The following is a 17,580-nucleotide window of genomic DNA, read 5'->3' as shown; positions in this document are numbered from 1 at the left end:
GGAGGAAATGGCAACCCACTCCAGTATTCTTGCCTGGACAATTCCATGGATAGAGAAGCCTGGTGGGCCACAGTCCATGGAATCACAAAGAGTCAGACACGGCTGAGTGACTAATAGACCCATAGTTATGTAGTTGCCAGGGTGGCCTGACTGATGTCAGGACTTCCTGACTGCTTGAGATTCACCCCTTTCCACCTGAGCCAGTAAAATGAAAAAATATATTTTTATGTACACATCTCCCTCCTCTCCTCCCACTCTTGCTCTGCTTTTATACAAGTTAGTTCATATTATTCCTATTGATCTTCAACTTGCTTTTTTACATTTAGTAATACACCTTTGACATTAGTGTTTAAAGATCTACTTATTTTTTAAAATAACCACATAGTATCCTAATAATTTGACTTGTCTCCAAATAATGGATTCTAATTCGCTCCACCTGGACCCCTCCCTCTCTCTATTTTTTTCTCTTTCCCTGTTTCTTTTGACTATCATGAACATTCTTTTACATAATATTTGCATTTTTAAAAAATTAATTTTTATTGCTGTATAGTTGATTTACAATGTTGTGTTAGCTTCTGCTGTACAGTAAAGTGGATCAGTTATACATATACATATATGCACTCCCATATAGGTCATTACAGAGTATGGAGTAGAGTTCCCTATGCTATACAGTAAGTTCTTATTATCTATTTTATATATGATAGTGTGTATATGTCAATCCCCACCTCCCAATTTATGCCCCTGACTTTTCCCCTTGATAACCATAAGTACGTTTTCTATATCTGTGACTCTTTCTGTTTTGTAAATGAGCTCATCTGTACAGTTCTTTCAGATTCCACATATAAACAACATCACGTGATATTTTTCTCTTTCTGACTTCATTCAATGTGACAATCTCTAGCTCCATCCATGTGGCTGCAAATGGCATTATTTTGTTGCTTTTTATAGCTGAGTAATATTCCATTGTATATATGTACAACTTTTTCTTTATCCACTCCTCTGCTGACAGACATTTATGTTGCTTCCATGTCCTAGCTATTGTAAACAGTGTTGCAATGAACACTGGGGTACATGTTTCTTTTCAAATTATGGTTTTCTCCAGATATATGCCCAGGAGTGAGATTGTTGCATCATGACATAGTATGAGGTTATGTAACGATCTCTATTTTTAGTTTTCTAGGAACCTCCATAATGGCTACATTAATTTACCTTCCCACCAACAGTATAGGATTCCCTTTTCTCTACACCCTGTCCAGCACTTATTGTTTGTAGACAGGGAAGCCTGGTGGGTTACAGTCCATGGGGTTGCAAAGAGTTGGACATGACAACAATTGAACACACACACACACACATTATTTTGATGATGGCCATTGTGACCAGTGTGAGGTGATACCCCATTATAGTTTTGATTTGCATTTCTCTAATAGTTCATGATGTTGAGCATCTTTTCATGCACTTTTTGGCCATCTGTATGTTTTCTTTGGAGAAATGTCTACTTAGATCTTCCACCCAGTTTTTCATTTTTCTATAGAGGTAAGTCCTGGAGGAGGTCATGGAGAGGACGTAACCACTGGTTGACTCACGAGATGGACTCAGGCAATTGAAGGCTCCTCATCGCCTCCCTCATTCTTGGAATGCATATTCTGCCCATCTTTCCTACACTGGGAGCTGTTCCAAGAACATAGCCTTGAAAGAATAAAGCATTGTTGAGATTGTCTGAATGACGTGTGTGATGGAAGCCCATTAAGGCCTCTCTATAAACTTTGAAGGTTCTGGAGGGCAGGTGTAGAGATCTACTCCTGTGTAAGTTCCCTTGTTTATTAAACCAGCCACCTCCCAATCTGGAGTGGTCTGCCTCTTTTTGCAGTCTCTCCTTGCCCTCCATGTATGAGGGGAGTTTGCAAACCAACAGTAACCCCAGGATACATTCCTACAAGTAGAATTGCTCTAACAAGAGGAATGTGCATTAAAAAAATGTAAATACAGGCAAGTTGTCATCCAAAGTGTTTGTATCCATGTGCATTCACGTTCTTATTTACCCATTTTCTAACACTGGATATTATAATCTTTTTACATCTTTGTTAATCCGATACATGGAAAAAATTCAATTTATTTTAGAAGTTGCCTCCCCTAATGATGACTAAGAACCCCTTTTGTATTTTGTTTGTACTTATTTAGTAGAGCACTTAGAATATTCTGTCTTGTGGGCAAGGACTATTTTGTGTTCAGAACAGTAAATATTTTCTAAGCATCCATTATGTGTCTACTTGATTATACTGAATTAGGCTAAAAACAACATAAATAACAGTGTTTGGTACCAGATAATGTGGCAGAGAATATAAATATCAAAAATATTAATGGTAAAAGATTTTCCCATGGTATTATTAGTTTTGAGTGACACTAGCTCCCAATACGGAGAAGGCAATGGCACCCCACTCCAGTACTCTTGCCTGGCAAATCCCATGGACGGAGGAGGCTGGTGGGCTGCAGTCCATGGAGTCGCTAAGAGCCGGACATGACTGAGCGACTTCACTTTCACTTTTCACTTTCAGGCATTGGAGAAGGAAATGGCAACCCACTCCAGTGTTCTTACCTGGAGAATCCCAGGGACGGGGGAGCCTGGTGGGCTGCTGTCTATGGGGTCGCACAGAGTCAGACACAACTGAAGCGACTTAGCAGCAGCAGCAGCTCCCAATAAGTAGAATGAATTAGCTACAAAATGTACCCAAAAGGTAACTGAATAAATTGAGGTGTTTTGTTAAGCTAGTTATTTTGTATTTTCCACTTGAGAACTACAGAGTATCAGCCAAGAAAAAATCAATTTTGGTTTAGGCATAATTTATAATGATCTGTTTCCCTTGGAAGAATAATTAGAAATTTGGCTCAGCAACTCCTTCATGTCACTACTGGCTTATGACAGAAAACCATGACAGAGGCATTAAGAATGACACTGAGCTCCTCATTCGCTATGGGACAAGGCAACCATGACAGGTGTTTGTTCTGGAGTGGAAACTTATGTCTTATATCACTAGACTGAAACAGGGAAAACATCTAATTATTGACAGTTGAAGCCCTACACTGATCATTCTGTGAAATACATTTTAAGAGCTCAAAATTTTTTTTTGCATAGCTTTTGTGAAGCATTGTTTTAAACTATTTTCTTAACAAAGAGAACTACCATATGTTCAGTTCAGTTCAGTCCAGTTCAGTTGCTCAATCATGTCCAACTCTTTGTGACCCCATGAACCTCAGCACACCAGGCCTCCCTGTCCATCACCAACTTCCAGAGTCCACCCAAACTCATGTCCATTGAGTTGGTGATGCCATCCAACTATCTCATCCTCTGTCGTCCCCTTCTCCTCCTGCCCTCAATCTTTCCCAGCATCAGGGTCTTTTCAAATGAGTCAGTTCTTCGCATCAGGTGGCCAAAGTATTGGAGTTTCAGCTTCAACATCAGTCCTTCCACTGAACACCCAGGACTGATCTCCTTTAGGATGGACTGGTTGGATCTCCTTGCAGTCTAAGGGGCTCTCAAGAGTCTTCTCCAACACCACAGTTCAAAAGCATCAATTCTTTGGCGCTCAGCTTTATTTATAGTCCAACTCTCACATCCATACATGACCACTGGAAAAACCATAGCCTTGACTAGACGGACCTTTGTTGGCAAAGTAATGTCTCTGCTTTTTAATATGCTGTCTAGGTTGGTCATAACTTTCCTTCCAAGGAGTAAGCGTCTTTTAATTTCATGGCTGCAATCGGTGCCCAAGGGAGAAACAGTACCTAAAATCTATTTGTTCTGGTAACAGAGTATATTAGAAAACACACTTGGATTGAGTTTTTACGGCTGTTTAACAAAATGCCAAGTCTTATTTCAGAGAAATAAAATACATCTTAAATTAAAAAACTGTACTTTAAATCAGTCTAAAGGAGGCATTTAGGAGAAAATTGCCCTCTCTGAACTAAACATTTTAATAGACAATATAAATTTTCTTCTTTAAACTTCAATATCTATGCATCAACAATATTAACTGAGCCCCCAATATATGACAGGCATTCTGCTAGCTTATAGGAATACAATGATGAACAAGACAGACTAGGCTTGAGCAGTAAGAAACCCTTCTATAGTCGCACAGGTGGTGAGTTGGTGACATATTTTTTCTCTGTAAATACAGTTATAGTCTTTGCTTTTCTATTTTTTTTTTTAATAAATAGCTTCTATTTATTCCAGTGAAGGACAGGGAAGCCTGGCAGGCTTCAGTCCATAGGGTTACAAAGAGTCAGACACGACTTAGCAACCTAGTGACTGAACAATTCTATAAACAAACAGATAATCTAATCATTATGCTATAGATGAGTTTAAATTTTAAGCACCTTCAAAATACTTTATTAATGTTAAGGGAGTGTTGTATTTATTGACACTAAGTCATTGTCAGAATTTAGGTTCAAGTGTGGTTCGACATTTGAACTTCTGGTATAAAATAAGACTTAATGGAAAATGTAAAACTGCTTATGAAAAATTCTAGAAAATGACACTGCACCTAACGTTTGTAACCAGTCTGTCATTCTTCTCCCTCTGCCCATCTTGGTGTCCAGGACTGCTAGACAAGTAGGACTGAGGATCTAAAGTCCAAATTTCAAGACCAATGCAATGAAGCACTGAATGGCCAGAGAGGCTACAAGGGAGTCAGTGTGGATTGAGCAAAAAAAAATTGCTGAACGATTGAGACTAATGAGAATGTTAGGGACACCTCAAATAGATCAGGGCACTGTTTCCTAGCCCAACAGTGGAAGAACCTGCAAGCGAAGAGACTCAACTGTGAAATTCCATCTTCCTAAAAGTTAAATCCTGATCTTCTACAAAACACAGTTTACTTCAATTTAGAGTTTCATTTCACTGTTACATGCACGCATGGTTAAGTCGCTTCAGTCGCTCCTCTGTGGGGATTCTCCAAGCAAGAATACTGGAGTGGGATGCCATGCTCTCCTCCAGGGTATCTTCCCAACCCACAGGTCAAACCTGTGTTTCTGACATCTCCTGTATTGGCAAACGGGTTCTTTACCACTAGCACCTCCTGGGAAGCACCCATTTCACTGTTAACTGGCTGTGTAACTCCATACTGGATAAAATTTTTTCAATTCCAAAGTGTAACACATAATATTTTACCTATCAAAATCATTCACTTTGCTTCTAAGCATGTTTTATACAAAAATGACATGAATCACCCACAAGTGACACCAGAGTGGGCCAGGCCGCAGAAGTTAATGGTGGTATTCTGGGGATGCTGTCTGTTTACAGGTTTGATGCTGGGTTAGCTGCAACCAAATAGGCTTCCATCCAACCCTGGGATCCCCTGTCATTTCTTAAGGTTACTTGAAAGCCCTTTTCAACAGTACCATAAAGTGTATTATTCTAAGGAAGGCCGAGATATAGGTCCTGCAAAGCGGCCACTAGGAAAAGGGGAAATTTGAACTTTACAAGTTAGTTGGGTCGGGGGGAGGGAAGCAGAGGACCAGAGCTCGCGGCTACTGCAAGTTGGGGTCACGGCCATTTGCTCCGGTAGGTCGCTCTCTAGCCCTGGGAGGCAGTCTGGGAGCAGGCAGGCTGGCTCCCGGTGTCTCGGTCGTCGCAGGAGGCAACGCTGCTGAAACGGCAGGCGGTCCAAGCGACCCAGCAGTGGGCAGCGCAGGTGCCAAAAAGCAAGAAAGGTGCAGCACAGGGGAGGTAGACTTCCGGAGAGAGCGGGCGCGCGCTGGCTCTCCTTAAGCAGGGGACGGGGGTGCGCGGCTTGCGCGCCTCGGGATGCTGGGGGTGGGGCGCGCGTGCTCGCCGGGGGGCGGGGCGAGCGTGCGCGCTGACTCGCCGGAGGCGCGAGGGGGAGGAGCAGCTTCGCAGTCTGAGCCGCGCGGGTCCGCGGGGGTGCGTTCCCAACCTGACGCTGTCGCCTAGCGCAGAGCTAGCCGGACGCGCCACCCGTAGGGCTGGCTGCTGCTTTTATTTACTAGGAAACACCGTTTCCCTGCGGGAGAGTCGGGGAGCGCGCAGACACACATACACACGCTCGCACACACGTTCACGGATACACATACGCGCACACACACGCTAACGCGCTCGTTCTTCACAACTGCATCCCCAAACCGGCAGAGAGAAGCTACTGCGGTTTCTCTTAACCTCGGCATCGGGCATCGTGGGGCGAAGTACGACCATTGTGTATCAACGAGAGCCAGGTGCCTGCGCTGCCGCCTCGGGTACGTAACCCCGCAGACAGCTCACCCTCTCTCCTCGTTACCTGTTCGGAGTTGGTTCTTCAAACCGGTGGGAGAGGGTGGGAGTCTGCTTGTGAGCCAGTGGGGGCGAGATCAGAGTTGAAATTTCAGGGGCTTTGCAGCCCGTGCAGCTTCTAGCAGCGTCGTCTAGCGGGAGCAGTTACTACTCCCGGTTACTTATTCTACCCACCCCTTAGAGTTGCTGTCCCTTTTCCCCTTCCTCCTGGCCCAAGATGTACTTGGCTCCTTGGTTGCCAAGGAGACTTGCTTAAACATCAGTCTTGGGGCGTCTGTTGAAAGAACTGGTTTCTTAAATAATGCTGTTATTTACTTTGATTTTTTTCAAAAAACAAAACGTACACTGAGGACCATGTGGTAATTTGACACTCGTTAATCTGTATTCAAGCGAAGGGTTCATTCAACTTCAAGAAAAGCGGTAATTGCCCTGTATGAAGTGCTTTAAAAAGGATTCGTCAGAGTGATTTTTCAGCGGATTGTGTCTTAAATCATAAATTACTCCCATCTTATAAAGAAAGCTGATTCCAATTAGAATCCCTTCTCCCATTATATGTTGCAGTTCACTCAAGCGTGATTGTGTGATTGTCTTAACATTAAAAAGCAGTAAATGAATTAATTGTGATTCCTCACACAAGGATGATCTTCTGTCGTAAAATGACCAGAACAGGAATGCGTATGTGAATTCTTAATGTAGGGAGATAGCGTTCATAACATACATCTTTGCTAACATTTCTGTATTTATGGTATTACTCTTTAAGTACAGTTTTCTGCTCCTCTGCCCTTTTTCTGAGAAGATTCTGTTTTCTTTCAAGTCTCTTATTATTTTTCTTTTGGTGATTAGCAGTAGCCTTTTTTGTTGGAGTATAGTTGCTTTGCAGTGTTGTTTCTGCTACACAGCAAAGTGCATCAGCTATGTGTATACATATATCTCCTCTTATTGGCTTCTGACATACATCTGTATGTATAGATATAGATATAAAATGTGTGCCCTGGCTTAATACACCAGATTCTAAGGTTTTAGAGCTTATATTAACATGTAGAGAGGAAAGAAGCCCAGAAAAGCTTTGAAGATACTTTTGGGTTTTTTCGTGATGGACTGGATCCTTTCCTGGAGCACTGCGTGAGGCCCAGTGAAGAGGTTTGTCTCACAGGAACCCCTAATAACTGGGCTGTGAGTTTTACCTTGAGGTCTCAGGAGCCTAATGTGAACTTATAACACAGCACTCGGAGAGATCAGCAGTACAGTAGTTAAACTCTGCACTAATTTCATGCCTTCATTACAAACAGAAATAACCACTGGCATTCAACAGTTCATTTTGTTTTCCTTTGATATTTGTTCATCTTTTCTCTCTCCAATTAAATGAGGCCAGGAAATGCATCAGATTATTTTTATTTAGATTTTAAGCTGTGTCATACAGTGTAATAATAAGAGAAAGAAGGAAAGCAGTAATAACTGAGGTGGGTAGAGGGGATTTGTGCAACTGACAGGGAGTAAGAAATGAATAATGATGACAAACATTTTACAATTCCAGATTACAGAGTATTTTTGTGCATTTCTATTTTAATCCCCATGACAACCTTGTAGGGTCACGGAATTATCTTCGATTTAAAGCTGAGGGACCTAGACTCAGAGCTTGCTGAAGGTCACAGAGCTAGTGAATGGGAAAGCCCTTTTTGGATCCAGGCTCTTTGCCTTTAAGAAAATTCTGTGCTCTGCTTGTCCAGTGTGTGCAGGTGTCTAACAGGTAAGGTAAGGCCAAGGAGGGGGCACGTGGGTGAGGGGGGTGTGGACTGTGACCTCTGGAACCTTATGTGCCCCTCTAAATGGGGCAGCTCTTACTGGCCTGTTGCTGGTTGCCACCCTGGCTCTAAAACGTTCTTGTTTTTTCAAGAAAAAAAGTAACTTCCAGCTTTTTTTTTTTTTTTTTTTGAAGTATCTTTAATTTAAAAGGGCTTCCCTGGTGGCTTAGACAGTAAAGAATCTGCCTGTAATGCAGGAGACCTGGGTTGGATTCCTGGGTTGGGAAGATCCCCTGGATAAGGAAATGGCAACTCACTCCAGTATTCTTGCCTGGAGAACTTCAGGGACAGAGGAGCCTGGTTGCAAAAAGTCGGACACGACTGAGTGACTAACACTTAATTTAAAAAACTGTAAGGACTGCTTTAAAAATATATCTGGGCCACAAGTGGTCTGGAGCCTACTGGTTTGCTGTCCATAACTACTGAAGTCTCATTCAATTTAAAACTGTTTTTCTATAATAGAATACTGTAAACAAATACATCCATTATTATGAGAGTGATTAAGAGTTTCTTGATTTTGATACTAAAATCTCTAGCAAAATTGCTCAACATCCAATAAACAGGTCCAAGTTTGTTTCTGAGGATTCCTTGGTCTCTTTCTTATACCTCAGAGAAAGTGAAAGAGCATGCAGTGCTCCGGAGGAAGAATTTTTGAATCTGGTGAAACAAAATCATTTATAGTTTAAAATGTTTCATGCTCCTAATTTAATTTATTCTGCATACAGAACAAGTCGGTTGGTTACTTGTTGTTGTAGGAAGAGGTAGAATGAAAACTTGAACAGAAAAAAAGAGCATCCTGAACCTTTCAGTGAAAAGTTCCTTTTAAGGATTTACGTTGCTGCTGGTAAGTCACTTCAGTCGTGTCCGACTCTGTGCGACCCCATAGACGGCAGCCCACCAGGCTTCCCTGTCCCTGGGATTCTCCAAGCAAGAACACTGGAGTGGGTTGCCATTTCCTTCTCCAATACATGAAAGTGAAAAGTCAAAGTGAAGTCGCTCAGTCGTGTCCGACTCTAGCGACCCCACGGACTGCAGCCCACCAGACTCCTCCGTCCGTGTGATTTGCCAGGCAAGAGTACTGGAGTGGGGTGCCATTGCCTTCTCTGAAGGATTTACGTTACTAGTTAGCTAAAACCTACCACAAAATATTGCAAGATTCCAAAGGAACAAATGTAAATGGAAACTCAAAGAGACATTTGATTTTAGGACCCTGGCAGAGAAAATGCTGTTTACTCCTTAATTAATCTTATAATGAAGCCAGTATTTTTGAGAGGCTGCCACTTTCTCATATGTCTACCAAAATTACAGAGATGTCCGTAGACTTCATCAAGGCAGACCTGGTGGTCAGAAAGGAGTGGTATTTTATTTCCATCATTTCTTTTGTGGATCCAAATAAGGTCTCATTAAAAAAGAAAAAGCCAGCATTTGGACAGTAGCTTCTGATAGTTCTGTCATTCTAAAATTACTCTCTTGAAGGAGGCTTTAGTGATAAATAAGTGAATTTCAGTTTTCAGTTCTTGAAAGTGTGTTGCACATGGAGTAAAGAGTCAGGCAGATATTAGTCAGTACTAATAAAACAAAGTCCTGGCTGGGAGATAAAGATTCAAAGCAAACAAGCATATTGTTCCTGGAAGCTTTTACTTTTCCAGCCCCTTCTACATGCAAACTGCTTTCCATGTTGTCTTCATAACATCCCTATAAAATGAGCATGTTATTTCTGTTTGACCATTGAACAAGATTATTTGAAGTTAAATTGGACCAATGAAAGAAAACCCTAAACCTCAACAACACTCCTCACTTGACACCCTCACTTCTCTGCCAGTTTCCTGATGGGTGTTATAGATATGCACATAATGTTGGTTCTGAGGCAGTTGTGTGTTAAATGCTATGACAGAGATACAGAATTCCACAGAAACACAGATACGAGAAAAATCTTAAAACTTCTGATTCTGGAGGTCAGGTAAGTCCTGTGTAGAAGAATTAGTGCCAGACCTTGATGGCTTTGTGGGTCTGATTATAGTAAATGAAGATCCCTTTAGCTGTCGAAAGATGGAAGGTTCTGCCAGACAGTCATTTGGAATTGTGCATTGAGAGGATAATGTACATGATGTTTGATATTGATGAGCTCATCATTGTAGCTGAAGGGATGATGCAAGATGTAGGCAGAGATATTGTCTCCAAATGGAATGCAGCAAGAAGAACTGGGGATATAGAGAGGGTGTGGGGGAAATCGAGTCGGTGAATAAGACCAAGAGGGTAGTTGTAGACATAGAGAGAATCCAGAGAGTATAGTACTGATTGTTCAAAAAGAGTGAACCTAAGGCAAAGGATGAACCAAGTATCATGATCTCTATACAGAGTCTGGTACATGGCAAATACTGGTTAACTACAATGGTGTGTCTGCATTCTTAACATCCAACATCTGGCACATAATTTCCTGCATTCTTAACATCCAACATCTGGCACATAATTTCCTCTCATATTATCACTTTTCTATGGAAAGGAACATTTATAAATATTTTGTTGTTCAGTCAGTCAGTCATGTCCAGCTCTTTGTAACCTCATGGACTGCAGCACGCCAGGCTTCCCTGTCCTTCATCATCTCCCAGAGCTTGCTCAAACTCATGTCCATTGAGTCAGTGATGCCATCCAACCGTCTTGTCCTCTGTCATCCCCTTCCCTTCCTGCCTTCAATCTTTCCCAGCATCAGGGTCTTTTCTAATGAGTCATCTCTTTGCATCGGATGGCCAAAGTATTGGAGCTTCATCTTCAGCATCAGTCCTTCCAATGAATATTCAGGGCTGATTTCCTTTAGAATTGACTGGTTTGATCTTCTTGCAGTCCACGGAACTCTTCAAGAGTCTTCTCCAACACCACAGTTCAAAAGCATCAATTCTTTGATGCTCAGCCTTCTTTATGGTCCAATTCTCACATCCATACATGACTACTGGAAAAAACATAGCTTTGACTAGATGGACCTTTGTTGGCAAAGTTATAGATATTTTATATGAATGAAATTAGAATGAACAAATATTTGAATTTTTAAAAATGGGAAAGAGATTGTGAAAATTAGATGAGAAAAGGCATTTATTAGTGTAAATATCAATATAAACATCATAGGCTTAAAGATTAGAAAGACTCTTGCAAATAGAGATTTTAATGTTAGGTACATCTTTTATGAAGTCTCATTTCATATCTGTGGGATAAGTGAGGAGAAAAGTGAGGAGAAATGTATGGTGTGTTAGCTGTTTGGAAATCTGTACTCACACTCAGAGAGAAGCCTTTAGTGACAGATAAATGTACTCTGTTCTTGATCCTGCTTGGTTCAACTTTTTGTTACTTGACTGAAGTATGAAAAAAAATGTGACAAGGGAAAGTTAGATTCGAATTCAAGTACTAGATCTGGAATGACTGGGTGGGAGAACTCCTGTTAGAATGATGGGCACAAAGTAACAGGGTGAAATCAAAGAGAAAACATGACATAGCAGCTAGAGTCTAGCGCTGAGGACATTTGGCTTGTCAGGAGTTCACTTTGAATTTGGAGGGATTTTAATTCCAGTCAAGTACAATATAAGCCAATGTGATGATTTGCTCTTCACAGATATATTTGGCAAGTAATGGAAAATATTATGAACAGGTGGTGTTAGGAGCCCTTCTTTCAGGCTTCAGTAGAGTGCTGACTCAGTAGTTGTGGCACACACCAGCTTAGCTGCACCGTGGCATGTGATATCTTCTGGGACCAGGGACCAAACCCACATCCCCTACCTTGGCACCAGGAGAATCCCCTTCCCTCTTATTAAATGGAGCTTTTGGTGACAGTGGAGACAGACCTGGTTCTGTCTCTGTGTCAGGCAGTGCATTACACCTGCTTCCCTCCTTCTATATCTGATTTGTGTTATCTGAGAATTTCTTCCAGTTTGGAGAGTAGAACTTGAGAATTTATCCCAGAACACCCTCTTATTGGGAATTAATAGTTGAAATTAATTTTGTTCATGTATTTCCTGGTTCTGTCCTTCTGATGGGGTCCTTCATGCTCATACCCTACTTGCCAAGATCTTTACCTAGGAGGTAGAAGAAGCACTCAGCTCTCTTTGTCTTTCTTTTGTCTTGTTTCATATGCACATTGTGATGCATTAATGCATTTAGCTTAACTTGATTTAGACATATGGTGCTGTAAATCTCGGTAAGATTTTAAAAAGAACTATGTATAAAAAAATAACAGTTTTGCAAACCTGACTTGGAGTCAGATTAGTTCTGCATATGGTGAAAGCGTGGAAAGCTGTGAATTCGCCTAACGACGTTTTGCAGGGTTGGAATTACTGACTGATAAGATGATTTTTAAATGAAGAAGGAAAATCTTTGGCAGTTTTCATCGACTCTTGACTTACTCCTACATGTTTATTTGAGGTATAATATATTCTGCTTTCTATGCCAGATGAGCTAGTTCCAGTTACTTAGAAGCAGGACTTTCCTATAATCCCTCTACTCCCCAGCACAGCCTGTCTGGCTTACAGGATATTGTTCGAGTAAGTAGTCCCATCCCGGATGATTGCTTCAGTGGGAACACAGTCACTGCTAATGGGACAGATGCCAAGAGCAGTGGAGGAGGCATTTTGCAATTGTTTTTATGACGTGAGTTCTGGTGCCTCATTGTAAATCATTATTTAGAAATCTTATTATTTATAAATTTTAGTTCTTCCAGTTCTTGTGCATTGTCTGTACAAAGTAGCGTGACACAGCCTTGGAGCCTGGATTCAAATGGTCAACCTGACACTTCTTGGCTCTGTGATCTTGGTACTGGCTCTGGGATCGAGCTACATATCTATCTCCCCTCAATCTCATTTTCCTCATCTGTAAAATGGGAACTCTATTATGCTGATGACCGGACTATTCTGAGACTAAATAAGATATGTGTAGTAAACATCTAGCACAATGCCTGGTGCATAATAAAATCTCAGTACTCACTAATTCCTTCCCTTTGCCTCCCCTTCGCTGCCTACCTTTTCTTTCCTCAACACGAGGGTAGAATTCACTTAAATTTTATATTCTGTTAGTATATAAAAGGCTTCCCTGATAGCTCAGTTGGTAAAGAATCTGTCTGCAATGCAGGAGACCTTGGTTCGATTCCTGAGTTGGGAAGATCCGCTGGAGAAGAAATAGGCTACCCACTCCAGTATTCTGGCCTGGAGAATTCCATGGACTATAGTCCATGGGGTTGCAAAGAGTTAGACACTGCTGAGTGACTTTCACAGTATATAAAATGTCTTAATCTGGTCCATCAGCCTTAAGAGAGTTTGAGCAGTGGACTGCTTAGGTGTTGGGGTTATGTCTGTCAGAGGCTTTGGCAAGCCTCCCCTCTCTTTTCCACTGTTCCTGAAGCCACAGGGAAAAAGAGGGAGCGTCAGTTTTCCCCACAGAGGCAACTCGCTGGGACTTTATTTTAGGATCTCTTCAGGGGACCCCCTCTGTGGAAGCACAAAGCTGCCTCTTGTGTCCCCTGTGGATTAGTAAAAGCAGCACCTAGTATCTGGTGGGTACAGACCTCTTACCATTTCTGTGAGGTCAAGTTCTTGCTGCCAACATCTTTCTATTCAACCTGGGGTTTCCCTTCATGCTGAATTATGTAAATTTTATGAAAAGGTCAAGAGCTCCCCAGGCTCAAAGAAAAAAACTCCTCAAATTCACTTTCAAGTCAGATAGGATTAAAGTCTTCCTGAAGAGAATACTTTCTAAAAGTTAAATCTTTTTTTTTTTTCCTTTTTCCTCTGTACCATTTTTTGTCCCCTCTCCCTTGCCCCTGCCAAGCAAGTCCTCATCTTCACAAATGGCAGAGTGATCTTCCTCTTTTTTTGGATATCGTTAGATTCTCTGACAACCTAGAAGCACAGATGAGGTTAGTGTGTCCTGAATTCTTTCGAGGTTATCCCCCAGCTCACAGGCCTGAGGTAACTCAGGAAGCAGTGGGGGCTACTGGCAGCCTACCATACTGGTGACTTTTGTAGTATTAATAACAAAAAATATTTATAGAATGGTAGCATGAGCAGTAATTTTAGGAAACTATACACCCCATGGATTCAGTGGACATGAATTGGAGCAAACTTTGGGAGATAGTCAGTGGCAGGGAAGCCTGGTGTGCTGCAGTCCATGGGGTCGCAAAGAGTCAGTTATGACTTAGCGACTGAACAACAAAATACCAAGCTAAGTTCTGTTTTTATTATACAGTGAATTATAGAGCATTTCATTTACAGAGAAGACTGTTTCTTGTGCTACATGTGTCATTTGAGAAACATGCACATTTAAGAAACTCATACATATATGCATGTATATGTGTATGTATTTATTTCGGTGTTTCTTTAAATGTGTTGCAATTTAATAATTCAAATATATATTTAATAGTAAGTAGCATCAATTTAGATACCTAAAATAAGGGCTTAGGGAATTTGTTCATGCTGAATTTGTGATCGTTTGTCAAAGACAGAATATCCTTTACCTATTTCTTTACTCTCTAAGAAGCCAGAAGAGAATATAGTAAAATTTTTAAAAAGATTCAGTATGTAGTAGATATTAATTACAGTGAGGTGTGAATTCCAGGATGAAAAATATGGTAGCCAAGATGATATCAGTACCAGATCTTGTGTTTGCATCCAATTCAGATACTAACAAAGTTCTAAAATCATACTGCTAAGGAAAAAGAGCCTTTAAATATGAGCATATTCTCAACCACTTCCCAAGTGACAGCTGTGGTTATTATTTTAGAGATTCATGTTCATAATTGAGGTAGATATCCAAATGGAAGAGATTTATTTTGATAGAATCTCTCATTGACTTGCATCCTCATCTGTTCTGTCTGACATTCCCTGAAAGAGACTTAAAAAAAAAAAAGATGCTGTTTTTGTGATAGGCAGTAGTGTAGATATAACCCAGTAACCCCTCAACAGCAAAGATTCACTAGTCTTTCTCAGACTGATATCTTTGAGCTGATATGGCTGATTTTTTTTTTTAAAGAATACAGAGCCTAAAGAATTATGGAATGAAAGTTTTGGTTTTTCCTTCTATGGAAACATTAACTACAGTCTGATTTAATTTGGGCACAGCTTATCGTCTTTAGCTTTAGGTCAAAGCTGTTTATCATTTCCTGAAGGTATTTCATAGCATCTAGAGATAGGGCTTCCCAATTGACCAAATATCATTTGAGAAACTCATGCACAGTCCTTAGGCCTTTCTACACAGCATTTAACTTCACTTTTTACTGAAACTCTATAATTTGTGAATGTGTCATCCATAGGGTTTTATGGTTAAAATTTACTTAACTTGTTATATTTCACAGAGTTGTCAACTTCTGATTTCTGTTTCATGTTGTTCTATCAATATTGCTCTCCAGAAGTCTGTAAATTATAGTCATTGCATATTATTAATTGCTTTAAAATGGAATATTTTTAATGCATGTAACTGCCAAGGGGTTTGTAGATGTGGGTGGAACTCTTTGACCAGCACCATCTCTCTTTGTGGCTGAATGTCTGGTAAGCATGGAATTGGGACAAGAGGAGTCAGTACATGGTTCAGCTACATAGTAGCATCAGTGGTATGTATTGCTTTTGTAAATGAGGACATACTTTGCCCTTGGACCTAATGGGGCATGAAATTCCCAGATCTCCTCAATATGTGCCTTGCTTACTGTGTTCTTCTTTTCAGGCACTGTATTCTTAGAGTTCTTCTACTTCCTCTATGTTGACCCCATTTTGGAAAATATCAATATTCTGTGATTGCTTCAGAATTTTGTTGCTGTCATTCTTTGCTCATGTGCAAACTTGCAGTGCCTCAATCTGCAGCTATTGGTATACTGTTCCTTTTGTGTATTTATGTGTTGATTGATGAAGAGACAGAGGCAAGGATGAAAGAGGACCTCTTGTATCTCAGCATTAAATGAGCCCATTAAGAGGGTTGGACAGTAACCAATGAGGACCAAGATATTTAAGAAGCCCAGATATCACTGACTCAAGAACTCTTTTAGTTCTCTTCTCTTCTTATCTGGAACCTCATGGTTGGCCTTTCTAAATGGTGGCAAAGCACATATCAGTATCTTAGCCAGGAAAGAGAATCTCACAAGAATCAGCCATATTTCCCTCCCAGGCCAGCTCCCAGGCTTTCTGAGGGCAGTGCCAGTATTGACAAGGCCTCTTCTTGAGGCTGCTTTTACCTGTGGTTGCTTGGGTCCCAGGGCAGAACGAAAATCCTTCACTGATCATATTTCCGTACATGAGGTGAGGCATAGTGAGGTGGATCAGGAGGGCAGAGGCCCTCGGAGTCAGAGTGTTCTTGTTTCCAGCTCTGCCAGGGGAGCTCGGTGCCCGAGTCTCCTTCTTTATAAACTGGGATAATAGAATCATGAGAACAAAATTGGATATGTTTTTTAAAAGCTCTGTTTATAAAAAAAAAAAAGAGCTGTATTATTGGCTTGTTTGGTTGTTCTGGAACCTTGCTTTAGAAAATCATACTTGATCACTGTTCTGCAAGTAAGTCCAGCCCTAATGTTGCAACGAGGCTGATCCTCAGAAGGACCTGAAGTTGTTTTAAAAATACAGATTCCTGGAATCTCTATATTTTTTTGTATTGTAAGCTATGTTGGTTGCTTAGGCTCAGTGTATTAGGACACCTTTCCTGAGTGATTCTCATGGTGGGCCTAATCCCAGAGCTGCAGGTCAAAAGCACAGGGACCTGGTCACACTGTGCTCCTGTTCCTGGCTCCCAAGGACCCACCGGGCCCCCTGGATCTGGGCCTCGGTTTTCTTTTCATTCACATTTAACAAAAAATAACACAGCAAATAAGTCCTGAGTCACAATGCTCTCTGGATACTCAATTGGCATTTAAACGTTGCAGGCAGTGCTTTACTAAACAAGTGCCCTGGATGAGAGTGGTTTTGTGTGATTAATATCTCCACTGCTGAAACAGAATTTAGGATTTTAAACTCAGATTTCGGAGAAGGCAATGGCACCCCACTGCAGTACTTTTGCCTGGAAAATCCCATGGACAGAGGAGCCTGGAAGGCTGCAGTCCATGGGGTTGCTAGAGTTGGACACGACTGAGTGACTTCACTTTGACTTTTCACTTTCATGCATTGGAGAAGGAAATGGCAACCCACTCCAGTGTTCTTGCCTGGAGAATCCCAGGGACGGGGGAGCCTGGTAGGCTGCCGTCTATGGGGTCGCACAGAGTCGGACACGACTGAAGTGACTTAGCAGCAAACTCAGATTTGTGTACAACTAAATCAGGTGAATTATTACAGAGAACATCTTTGTAAATATCCTCATTGTAATATTACCCAACAATGAAGTAGTTTGATTGGTTTAAAAATGGACATTTCTTTGTGTGTGTTTAGTCGCTTAGTCCTGTCCTACCCTTCGTGACTGCATGGACTGTAGCCCGCCAGGCTCTTCTGTCCATGGGCTTCTCCAGGCATAAATACTGGAGTGGGTTGCCATTCCCTTCTCCAGGGGATC

General features: G+C 41.3%; 1 protein-coding gene across 1 annotated transcript in view; it reads left to right on the top strand.

Moving 5' to 3' along the window:
- Positions 1-5,726: 5,726 nt before the first annotated feature.
- KLHL32 (kelch like family member 32) overlaps positions 5,727-17,580 on the top strand; it is a 221,017-nt gene continuing 209,163 nt past the window's right edge. The window contains 2 exon segments of the mRNA XM_059889874.1: positions 5,727-6,246; positions 7,868-8,027. The gene's annotated coding sequence lies outside the window, so the exon portion shown is untranslated.

The sequence above is a fragment of the Bos taurus genome, chromosome 9 (genome assembly GCF_002263795.3).
Source record: "Bos taurus isolate L1 Dominette 01449 registration number 42190680 breed Hereford chromosome 9, ARS-UCD2.0, whole genome shotgun sequence".
NCBI lineage: Eukaryota > Metazoa > Chordata > Mammalia > Artiodactyla > Bovidae > Bos > Bos taurus.
Note: the sequence above shows the minus strand (reverse complement) of the source record. Positions and strands in the feature narration are given on the sequence as shown.